We start from the raw sequence: 12318 nt of genomic DNA on the forward strand, positions 1-12318 counted from the left end.
AAGAGTGTTATCCATCCCCAGTTTAAAAAGCAATCAACCAAAATTGTCTCTGGATTACTGAGGGGAAAGAAAATGTTGAATTTAGCAGCTAACAACTTTAAGTAGTTATTAAAAATAGGTTCAAGTAACTGAAGGAAAACATGTTAAATAATTAGATAGATATTACTATAATTACTCTTTAAATACAGAATATTAATCTTAGAGATATATACTGTAAAAAAGAAAATTAAAATTCTGGAGTTGAAACTGCATAACTTAAGTGAAAAAAACATTTTAGAGGAACTCAACAGCAGTTTTAAGATGGCAGGAAGAATCAGTGAACTTGGAGCTAAATCAGTAGAATTTATCCAATGAGAAGAACAGAAGAAATAACGAAAATGAACAGAGCTTCAGAGATTTGTAGACACTTTCAGGTGTACTAATATATACCTTATGGGAGAGAAGAAATAAACAGTAGAAAAAAAGGATATTTGAAGTAATCATGGCCAAAAATCTTACCAAATGTGATTAATAACATTAATCTATACCTTTGAGAAACAGACTCCAAGTATGAAAACACAAAAGGATGCATACATGGCTCCATCCATCCATCCATACATACATACAATGGAAACATTGAAAGTCAAAGCTAAATAGAAATCCTGAAAGGCAGAAAGACAAATACTTGTAATATAGGGGACAATACTATGATTACCAATTGACTTCTCATAAGAAACAGTTAAAACCAGAGGCAGTGGGATAACATATTCAAAGTACTAAAGGGAAAGACAAAAGATAATCAAAACATTTAATATATGGGGGGGAAAACCCTGTTCTTCAAATTGAGGTTATCAGAGGGGGAGAATATTGGGGAGCTCAACCAAACAATGGTGGAAAATTATAGGCAATTTGTTGGTGGGTATGTTGTAGTAACATATATCTGTGGAGGTGTAACCTATACCTCTGAATCATATATAGTGGTGTAAACCAAAGTTACCTCAATAAAAAAATAATATAATAAAAAAGACACACAGAGGCAATTCATTGCTGGCAGACCTGCTGACAAGAAAATCTGGGGGTTGTCCATTAGGCTGAAAGGAAATAACAAGAACCAGCAACTAAAATTCACCTAAGAAATAAATAGTGCTAGTAATGTAATTATGTTGGTGACTATCAATATGGTATATTTAACAAAACTAGATTTACAAAAAGGAAATAATAAAACCTGAAACAGAATTCAATAAATACAAAATAGAACAATGAAAGAAAAAATCAATGAAACGAAAAGTTGATTTTTGAATAGACCAACAAAACTTTAGCTTAAACTGACCAAAGGAAATGAGATGCAGTAACAGATTACCGAAATCAGGAATGAAAGTTGGGGCATCACTACCAGCCATTTAGAAATTTTAAAAGATTATAAAATGATCAAATATATTCTGATAAACTGCTTTCTAAAAATGCACCAATCACCAAAACTGATTTAAGCAGAAATAGAAAATCTGATAGATCTATAACAATAGAGATTAAATTATTTGGTATGTCATCCCACAAAGAAAAGTCTGAATACAAATAATATCACTGTATCCTATTTAAGAAGAGATGCCAATCTTTCACAAACTCTTTCTGAAAATAGAAGAAGAAGTCACACTTTTCAATTCATTCAATGAAAACAGTATTATCTGGACACCGAAGCCCAAAAAGTCATCTATGTGAAGAATTCAGTATCTCTCATGAATATAGACACTTACATCCTCAACAAAATATTCCATAACCAAATACAGCAAAATGTAAAATTAGTATATAATCTGACCAAGTGGGATTTATAATAAGATTGCAAAGCTGTTATAAAATCCAGTAATAGATTAACACACTATACTATATTAAAGAGAGGACCACATGATGCTCAAAAACCAATAGAGAAAATCAAATATTCATTTATGACAAAACCTTTCAGCAAACTATGAATAGAAGAGCACTTCTATACATTGATAAAGGACTTGGATGAAAACTCTATATAACATCAATCTTAAATATGAAAGTCTGGTTTAACTTTAAATTTAGGAACAAGACAAAGATGTTAGATTTCACCTTTTTTATTCAGCATTGTATAGTAGTTTTTCTACAAAAAGATAAGGAAAATACACAAGTAAATAAAAGAAAAAAGCAAAGAAATTAAGGAAGGGAAAACAACAACAACAACAACAAAGAAATCAAAGGCATCCATTTTGGAAAGGAAATGCTAAAAGTATTTTCATTTGCAGAAAAAAATAGTCCTATATGTAGAACATTTTTAAGAATGAATATACATTCATACCTACATACATACATGCACACACACACACAATGCAGTAAATGTGTTCACCAAGTTCCACTGGATACTAAGCATTATATGAAAGTTGATTGTATTTTTATATTCATTTCAAAATATGTAATTAAGAAAATGATTCTTTTCACAGTAGCATCAAAAAGAATACAATCATGGGCCTCCCCGGTGGCCCTCACAGCTCTGTGCTGTGAGGCTGTCCGCAGCCTCTGCAGTGCCGGTTTGATTCCCAGCTGACTGGGGAGAGACACACATGTCAGCAGACCTCTCCTGTCTCACCCGCTGCTCCCCTCAGCAGTGCTTTCTCCAGTCTGTCTGTTCTGCTCCCCGCTCTGTCTCTGGTGAATTCTGTCAACCTTCCGCACCTCTGACTGTACCCCAGTTCTTGTATAAATGAATAAAAAATCTTAAAAAAATACAATCATATTTGTAGAAATTGACATCTGATTGAAAAATTTGTATCAAAATGAATGGATCCAGAATAAGAAAAATAATTTTGAAAAAGAGAACAAAATTAGATGACTTATACTTCCTAGCTTTGAAATTTAATATAAAAATTATAGTAAGGAAGAGAGTATATTGGCATTTGAAATAATGGAATGAAATTGTATGGCAGGAAAAGTATTCTCATTGTTTTTGCCAATTAATTTTGATAAAGATATCACAGTAATTTGGTGGGGAAAGAATAGTTTGTTTTTTTTTTTTCAAAATTTAGTACTAAATTAGCTGGTTCTAGGACTATTTGAAATGTAAATGAATATCCATGATGCTAGCATTACATGAAAAAAAAATTGGTTTTAGATCCTTACCTCACTCAGTACACACAAACATTAACTCAAAATCTAGCAGCTCTAAATTATAAGAGCTAAAACTAAGACTTCTATAGAAAACAGAACAAAATCTTCATGACTTTAGACAGGATTCTTATATATGATGTAAAAGCATAACACAAACAAAGTAATCACAATAATCTGAATTTCAACAAAATTAAAAACTTTCACATTTCAAAACCTTCCATTAAAGAAGTAAAAAGACAAAAAAATTAAAAATTTTATGATTTATAAGTAATATGTATAGTAAAGGATTTTTATCTTCATAATATAAAAAAAAATTCTTTGACTCAATAATAAAAAACAACTCAAATAATAAAGGGGCAAAACTTTTGAATACATCTCACCAAAGAAAATATAAGAATGGCTAATAGGCCATTCAGTTAAAAGATGCTTAACATCATTAACCCTTAGGAAAAAATAAATTAAAACCATAGCGAGGTATTGCTTTACAGCAACTAAAATGGAACAGAGGTATTAGAACCCCAATACATTGCTGGTGGGAATGTAAAATGGTACAGCCACTTTTGAAAATAATGTGGCAGCTCCTTAACCACTAAAACAAACACCTTTATGACTCAGCAATTCCACTTTAAGGTATCTACTTAAGAGAAATTAAACATATGTCCACACAGAAACTTGTATGTACTGGAAGTTCATAGCAGCTTTATTCATAATAATCAAAAAGTGGGAGAAAACTCACATGTCTATCAACTGACTAATGGATAAACAAAAATGATATCTGTCTAAAATGGAATATCATTCATCAATAAAATGGAATAAATGACTACTACATACCGCAACATAGATGAATCTGAAAACATAAATAAAAAGCTATATGCAAGATATCACATATTGTATGATTGAACTTATTTAAAAATGTCCAGAAAAGTAAATTTTTAAGAAACAGTAAACACAGTTGTTGTCTGAAGTTGAAGGTAAGTATTGGGGATTGACTCCTTAATAACATAAAGGATTTTTGGGAGGCCAGTAATGTTCTAAAACTGGACTGCCGCTACATGCAAAAGAATGAAGCTTCACCACTACCTCACACCATGCACAAAAACCAAGTCAAAATGGATTAAAGAACTAGACATAAGACCTGAAACCATAAAATACATAGAAGAAAGTATAGGTGAAACACTACATGACATGCACATCAAAGACATCTTTACAGACACATCACCCAAAGCAGTGATAGTGAAGGCAAAGATAAACAGCTGGGACTACATCAAATTAAAGAGCTTCTGCACAGCAAAAGAGACAATAACCAAAACAAAGAGAAGCCCCACCGACTGGGAGAACATTTTTGCACGCAACGCTAATGATAAAGGACTGATCACAAAAATCTACAAAGAGCTGATGAAACTCAACAAAAACAAAGAAAATAATCCAGTAAAAAAATGGGCAGAAGAGCTAAAAAGAAACTTCTCTGAAGAACTGCAAATGGCCAACAGGCATATGAAAAAATGTTCAACATCACTTGTAATCAGGGAAATGCAAATCAAAACTACAATGAGATAGCATCTTACACCAGTGAGAATGGCACATATTTAAAAAAAACTAGCAACAACAAATGTTGGCAAGGTTGTGGAGAAAAAGGAACTCTCCTGCATTGCTGGGGGGAGTGCAAACTGGTCCAACCACTATGGAGAGCTGTGTGGAGATTTCTTGACCTACTAAACATAGAGCTTCCATATGATCCAGCAATTCCACTCCTAGGTATTTACCCAAATGACACAGAAATATCAATTCCATAGGACACCTGTACCCCTATGTTTATAGCAGCACTATTTACAATAGCTAAGATATGGAAACAACCCAAATGCCCAAAAATAGATGACTGGATCAAGAAGATGTGGTACATATACACCATGGAATATTACTCAGCATTCAAAAAAGATAAACGCATGCAGTTTGCAGCAACATGGATGGAGCTAGAAGGGATCATGCTCAGCAAAATAAGTCAGAAAGAAAAAGAAAAATACCAGATGGTCTCACTCATAGCAGGAATTTAGAAAACCTAAATAAGAGACCAGGAAAAAGACTAATCAATACAAAGTAAAAATCAAAATCAACAAGCAACTATAAACCAGAGACACACTATGGGGGTGGGGGGAAGGGGTGGAGAAAGGAAGGACTAGAATCAAAATAAGGGGGGTGTACAATTGTATGGGGAATATAACCAAAATGAAAATGCATACATTGTGCAAAGATGAAAAAAGATGTAAGATTTATATAAAATAAAATATTTAAATTTAAAAAAATAAATAAAACTGGACTGCAATGATCACTCAACTCTAAATTTATTAAAAATCGAGCTGTACATTTAATAAGGGTTAATTTATCTTATAGTAACTATCTCAGCAAACTTAAAAGTGAAATTATGCCTATGAAAACTTAGACAGTGAAGAAATCTAGCAAGGACTCCATTAACCAAGTGGCCAAGATTAACAGCTCCAGTCATAGTCATGTTGATAGCATAAGAAGAATAAGAAGAGCTCTTCATTTTTTTGCATTCTTCAATAAAACTATAACCCTAATCTAATTATAGAAAACATCAAACACATCCAAGTTGAGGAACATTCTACAAGATATGTGACGTCTACTCTTCAAAACTATTGAGGTCATTGAAAATAAGGAAAGATTAAAAACTGTTCCAGATTAGAGATTTATGAGAAATGACAACTAAATGCAAGATGGCATCCTGGATTAGATTCTTGGAAAGGAGAAAAGGATATTTGTGGAGAATTGGTGACTTCTAAATAAAGTCTGTGGTTTAAGTAATAGTATTGTACCAATAATTTATTAGTTTGGGCAAATTCAAACTTTTGGGTAATAGTATAATTTGAATTTATTTATTTACATCTATTTAAAGATGTTAAAATTAGGAGACACTTGTGAAGGAAATATGGGAATTTCTGTACTGTCCAGTTTTTCAGTAATGTAAAATTGTTCAAAGCAAAAAATTAAAAAAAAAAGGTTTGAAGGATTTACACATGAAAGAGGAATTATTCAGTTGTAAGGTATGGATCTTGTTTAGATTTAATTTTTTAATTTTTTTTTCATTTATTTATTTATTTTTTTCATTTTTCATTTTTGCACAATGTATGTATGCATTTTCAGTCACTTCAAACTAAGCAGCTGTAAAAAAAGTCAATCATTTGATATAAACTAATAAACAGTGAAGAATTACTATTATTTTTGATGTGGTTTAATGGTATTTGTTATGATTTCTAAAAGTCATCTTAACATATTCATCGACTGGAATGATATGATATCTGGGATTGTCTTTTAAAAGACTTTGTGACAGAAATAATCAAAGTATTATAATTTATCATCTTTACTGACCACGCAGGGGACTTATCTCTTAAAAATCAAATCTCAATAAATCACAGAAAAATGAGCAAGAACAATGTGAGCAAGACAGAATCGATGTTGCATAGTTCAGAGAACTAAGAGAAGTACATGAATTAGCATAGACCTCCCAAATTGTAGTGCTTTGTTACTTCCTTGAAGTTCTATGATCCAGTGATATCTGAATCTCCTGTCTATGAGGATTTTAAAAAGTAATGTGATTAGAGCAACCCTTTGTTCCCAGTCAATGTTAAGATCCATAGTTCCTCATCCTTTCAGGTTTTGTGGATCTTTGGGTTTTGGACTTGTGGTTTACAGCATATTTACTGGTTATAACACTTTTACTACTTCTCTGGTAAGTCATTCAGAATCTTTTAGACCAGAATGTACAACTTTTGCTAAGGGGTCTTCTCTGCCAAGAGAAGCATTCTTCTGGACTTTGTAATTTGCATTGATTACAGAGCTGTTTCCCAGTGTATCACTGGGTGTTGACAGTAATCTATAAAACCTAACATAGTTTTTTCCTGACTTAAGAAGTGTGACACTGGTGGTCAGTTCTAATAATGACTGATGTTGATCTGGGTGACTGAAAAAATATGAGATTTTGGAACCTGAAATGTCAAGAGCAAGTTATTCTTGATGACATATACTCAGGAACCCTACTATTACAAAGTTAGGTTCAGCCTACAGTACTGAACTTGAAAAAAAAAAAGAAGTTGAGAAGTAGACAGTATTGCCAAAAATAAGGTCCTAGTTCTAACTTTCTGCTCCTTAATCTTATCCAACATGACTTCAAAATATTTCACTTCCGTGATGGCCATTCTTCCAGTTTCCACACAAAGCTTAACTCCATAACATAGTGATAGAGTTAGTGATTTTCTCATGAGGCAGATCTGAATAGGCACAGTGTTCATATCAACGACAACTGGTCCCACTTCCAGGTCCATCTTTGGGCCAAGATATGTAGTCGCCAACAGTGAGTTGGCGACTGTATTTTTTGAGTCCTGGCGCAAAGTAAGATCCATCTGTTTTGCCCAGCCGTTTGCCTGAGTGCCACAAAATGGTCCTGTTATTAGTCTTATTTGTGGTCCTATTTGAGGTTAGGGGATAATGTAAATAAACTTCAGTCTTCCTTGTGATGAATGTAGCATGGGAATTAAAAGTGGTTGTGTTGGTAGTGGTAAGTGATGTTGCGCCTCTATTTTTTCAATTGCTCTGTTTTCCTTGGATTGGGAAACAGACATTTAAGAATGAATTTGTCATCTGGAAGGATAGTTGTGACCAAGTTTCCCTCAACAGGATACAAGATGTTATTTTTGAGCTTCATTACCCTCACCAAGGGGAGAGAAAGAGAGAGGAAAAAATAAAGAAGGCAGAAAGTGAAAGTAAGGAAGAAACAGAATTGAAGAGTAAGGTCAAAGAGGAGAAAGAGAAATGACATGAGAAGAGGAAGAGAATGTAACTTAATGACTATAAACAGAAATGACTTATTTTTTACTAATACTTCAATTCACTCAACATCTGTTGAATTGAGAAAAAGGAAATCCAGCTGATTAAATTGAGCTGCTACTTGTCAGTTAAATAGTTTATATGTAAATATGCAGCCTGGTTTCCATCACCTTTTCTTGTCTCAACTAGATGGTGAATCATTTTCACCAACCATATTTGAGCGGTGAGTAGAACAATGCCAGTTGGTGATTCAGATTTATATAGAGGTGGGCAGTTTTTGTATTTCTGAATCATTTATAGGGATTGTTGTTTCCATATAATTTCTGAGCATGAGTTATTTTTGTCAGTTTCTTTTATGAAATGTTTTGTTACCTTATAAGGAAATGTGTGCACTCCCCTCCTCTCATTCAGTTGTCCCTGGTGACGCCTTCATAATTTCTGTCTTTACACTGGTGCATTTCTAGTCTAATTCAGGCATGTGAGAAACAGGGGGAAAGTTTAGTTAGTCAATGTCAGGGATTTTTCTTTGATCCATTCATAGATGGATTTAGTGTGAATCCGAACGTGCTTGCATTTAAAACCTGTGCACATCAAGTAGACACAATATCCAAAATATTCATGTATATAACTCAAGGAATAAGAAAAGAGAATTCACAAGAGAGAGCAAGATGCACTGTATAATAATAGATGCAGTGTGAGAGGTGGTTTATGATCATGTTTGCATATGTGGAGATATGAAAATATTACTTTGCACTAATACAAAGGTAATCATAAACATACCACATTTAGTACTAAAATATATAACAAATATACTGTAATGCAATAAAGTAAATGAAGCATCATTGTATTATCTTCCTTTTGCATTAAGAAACCATATTTTTCTAAATCCTGTCATGTCACTTATTTGAAGCTAAAAATAGGGATGACTTAATCTAGCTTTTTTTAAACTATTATCTTATTTATAGATGGTGTTGTATGAAGAAAGAAAGAATTGAAAAAAGTAGTATGACATTTTAAGCCCAAATATTTATCACATTCTTGGAGATTTTTTTAATGCGTGGACTCTTAATTTGAAGATTAAAAATACATATTAAAAAAACATGGTTATAGTTATTTAAACCAGGAGGTCTGGTTCAAATCTTGATGGTCTTCCTACGCTGCTTCAAACAGCAGTGACTGCATGTGACAGGATGTGCAGTATGATGTGGTGTGGGAATGCTAAACCCACAATACATTGCAGTGGGCATTTTGTAATGCTAAATATGTTCGTTTACCTCTACTTCACCATCTGTCCCACCACCAATCCAATCATTTGAAAAGTAGAAGATCTAACATTTTTTTCCAATTCCAATTGAAGTCATAATTTCCCCTTAACATGTGTATTCATATCATAGATTTTCTTCTTTATTCTCTGAAATTAACATTTTATGTAATCTTTAGGCTGTGAAATTGTGTTTGAGATTTTTTTTTTAAATCAGATAGAATATAGTTAAAATTCAGAGGCATTGAGCTACTTAGTCATATCATTATGAAGTCCTTAGAATGGAGGCATATTTTGTTTTTCAAAATTGCGTATTTTTTCCTCTTTAGATCCTTTTCTTTTCATTAAAAAACTACTCTGGGAAGAGATTTTTTTTTTAACAGAAAAAAAAAGCCACGCTTGACTGATAATGCATTGCTTTGGATGGTGAAACATTATGAAAGTTTAATTTTTAATTAAATCTGAAATACCAATTATAACTGAAAGAGATTTTAACCTGTTTCTTTTCAGGCTGCCTGAAGTTACATTTAGAGACTGAAATCACTGCACCTCAAAAACAAAAGATTGAGCTACACTGCATTCCTGTAAGTGAAAGCTTCCTGTCTCTTTCTCAGTGTTTTTATGACCAACCCAAAAAAGGACAAAAATATTAGTAACATAGTAACGAGACATGAGTGAAAATCAGAATGTCCCTGAAGAAATATATGTTTAAATGATTTCCTTCTTTTAAAAAGGAAAGAAAATTTGTTGAGCTCAATATTCAGTTTCTTTTTCATCCAACCCAAATTGTGAATCCTTTCTTTTGGCTGGTTTGAATTGCATTAGGGAGGGTGTCACCCACTGTGCATCAGCACGGTGACATACACCCTGTCAGGAAGAATTCTTGTGTTATTTGTACAAGTCTCATTGAAAGTAACGGATTTCTTATGGTATCAAGTAGATTCCTTTTTCCTTTATGATGTCATTAGAAAATGTTAGCCTTTGTGTCAATGGAAATGGAGAAAAAGAAAGTTCATGATGACATCACAAGATTCTGTTGCCTTGAGGACGTTGGGCAAAACTAAGTAAAATGCATAATTCCCTTGTGTGCGTGTGTTCCCCATTCTGCTATGAAGCAGTCAAAATAGCACATCTTATGTCTTCCCGTGAGCTACAAGGCTGTCTCTCAGAGCCCCATTGTTCCATAAATGCATGTCAGAGTCTACCACAGTCTGGTCTACCCTTATTTAGCTGCTGTTTTGTCAATGTACTTGGAAGAACAATTAACATTTGGGATTTCAATGTCTGAATAACAGGCAGTGAATAGAACCCGAGCATATAAAAGATTCAGACGCCCAGGGTAAGAAAGCAGAAGCTTATAGTTGGTGGAGAAAAAAAAAGAAAAGCATTTTAATGCTGCACTCAAAGGTTGTGAAATACTACAAGGAAAGTCAATCTGTTTGTTTGTTTTTTTAATTTTAGATCAAAATGTACATTTTGGTAATGAAATCCAGAAGGTTATAATGCTTCCTATATTTGCAGTTTATTGTGTTACAAGGTCTTTTGCTAGAGAGTCTTAAAACACTTAAATACCATTCATCTCCTTGAGTCATTGGTGGAACGCCATATGTGGGGTATACTGCATCATGGTTTTCAGAGTGTCACAGCTCCTGCCCAAGACAGTACACTAAGAGTGAATCAGACAATTTCTTTCATTTCGTTTTATTTCACTACGTTCTTTCATTATTTACTATCATCCTTATGTGTTAACTTTAGATAGTCCTGAAGATATTTAAAATACCTCTGCCTATTTTCTGAATTCCTGCTAGGTCCAATTTTTGAGTGATGATGCATGGACAGAGCAAGATCTCCAAACTCTCAGGGTATCTGATAAATCAGAGCAACTTGGGCAGCTTATGAATATTACCCGCCGAGCACACTGCCTAACTGATATGAGTGAATCAGTGGTAGTTATTGTTATTTTTGTTATCACTACAATAGTTCAATCCCAGAGATGGTAGGGTCTCTAAAATCAGAGTCTGTTTCTTATTCTTTTTTTTGTAATCCCAGCTGCTTGTCATAATAATAGTAATCAAGAAATAGCTGTTGTTATTAGAACAATTACAAAATTTGTTAAAAGTCAGACTTTAGGATTTATTCTGTCAGAAAATACTGTGAAGAGGTATTTAGTAAAGTTTTTGATAATCAGAAAGACAACTGTAGATAAATTTATCAAAGGCCAACCTTCTGTTCATCATGTTACAGAAGGTATCCAACTGCCAGTTTGTCCTCAATGATTTCACACTTCTTTCTCCTGACCAAAATGAGAAGTGCCCATTCAGACCGTATCCTATTTGTCGGTGAAATGATTTGTCTTCAGTAGTTTCACATTTAAGTTTACATCCCATACACTGAAGCTGTCTCCAGAGATGAATCGACCTGACTCCAAGATAGATGGTGCATTGTACCTCAGTTGCTCTAATTGTACTTCAAGAAAATGGGGCTAATGGTACAATTGGTATTGGGTCAAAAGGCGAGGAAATTGAGAAGTTACTAATAGAAACATTTGTTTTCAGTGCCTAAAAAGTTTGAACCACTTTCTCAGCACTAATAAGACCATAGCATTTTTTAGGAATCACAATCATTTGACCCCTTATAAGTTTAGCTTTCTGATATATATATATATATATATATATATATATATATATACACACACACACACACACACCCCATATCATAGCTATGTATCATGTATAGGTATGATTCTCTCATATATCTATATGATTCTCTGATATGATATATATCATATATATGTGAATCATATATATATGATTCTCTGATATGATTCTCTGCCCCACCCATTTTAATTTATTTCCAAAAGAGGTCCCTTCACTTTTATTAAATCAGCTTCTGGTGATGCAAATTAACACTCTCATAAAACTTGGCCTCTGGGGCGAAACTAAAATGTTAAAATTTAAGCTTAGTGAATTGTACTGTTATCATGTTGAATAACATTTAAGGGCATCAAAGAAATTTATAAATACATTTCACATTTTTTAAAATAAAAAATTGAAGTGAAAGGGATTAAATATCATCAAATATTACAGGTAGAGAGGATGTAAGAAATAAAGGTCCAG

The 12318-nt window shown here is 33.2% G+C and overlaps 1 protein-coding gene across 31 annotated transcripts in view; it reads left to right on the top strand.

Moving 5' to 3' along the window:
• The window catches only part of ZBTB20 (zinc finger and BTB domain containing 20), a 775686-nt gene that overhangs the window by 279500 nt on the left and 483868 nt on the right, over nt 1-12318 (top strand). For 30 of the 31 annotated variants that reach the window (XR_008553867.1, XR_008553868.1, XR_008553869.1 and 27 more), the window contains one exon: nt 9713-9786. The exons of the other annotated variant lie outside the window; for it this stretch is intronic. The gene's annotated coding sequence lies outside the window, so the exon portion shown is untranslated. The remainder of the gene's footprint in view (nt 1-9712; nt 9787-12318) is intronic. 31 annotated transcript variants of the gene reach the window in all.

The sequence above is a fragment of the Talpa occidentalis genome, unplaced genomic scaffold (genome assembly GCF_014898055.3).
Source record: "Talpa occidentalis isolate TD23 unplaced genomic scaffold, MPIMG_talOcc4v2.1 talOcc4.4, whole genome shotgun sequence".
Lineage (NCBI taxonomy): Eukaryota > Metazoa > Chordata > Mammalia > Eulipotyphla > Talpidae > Talpa > Talpa occidentalis.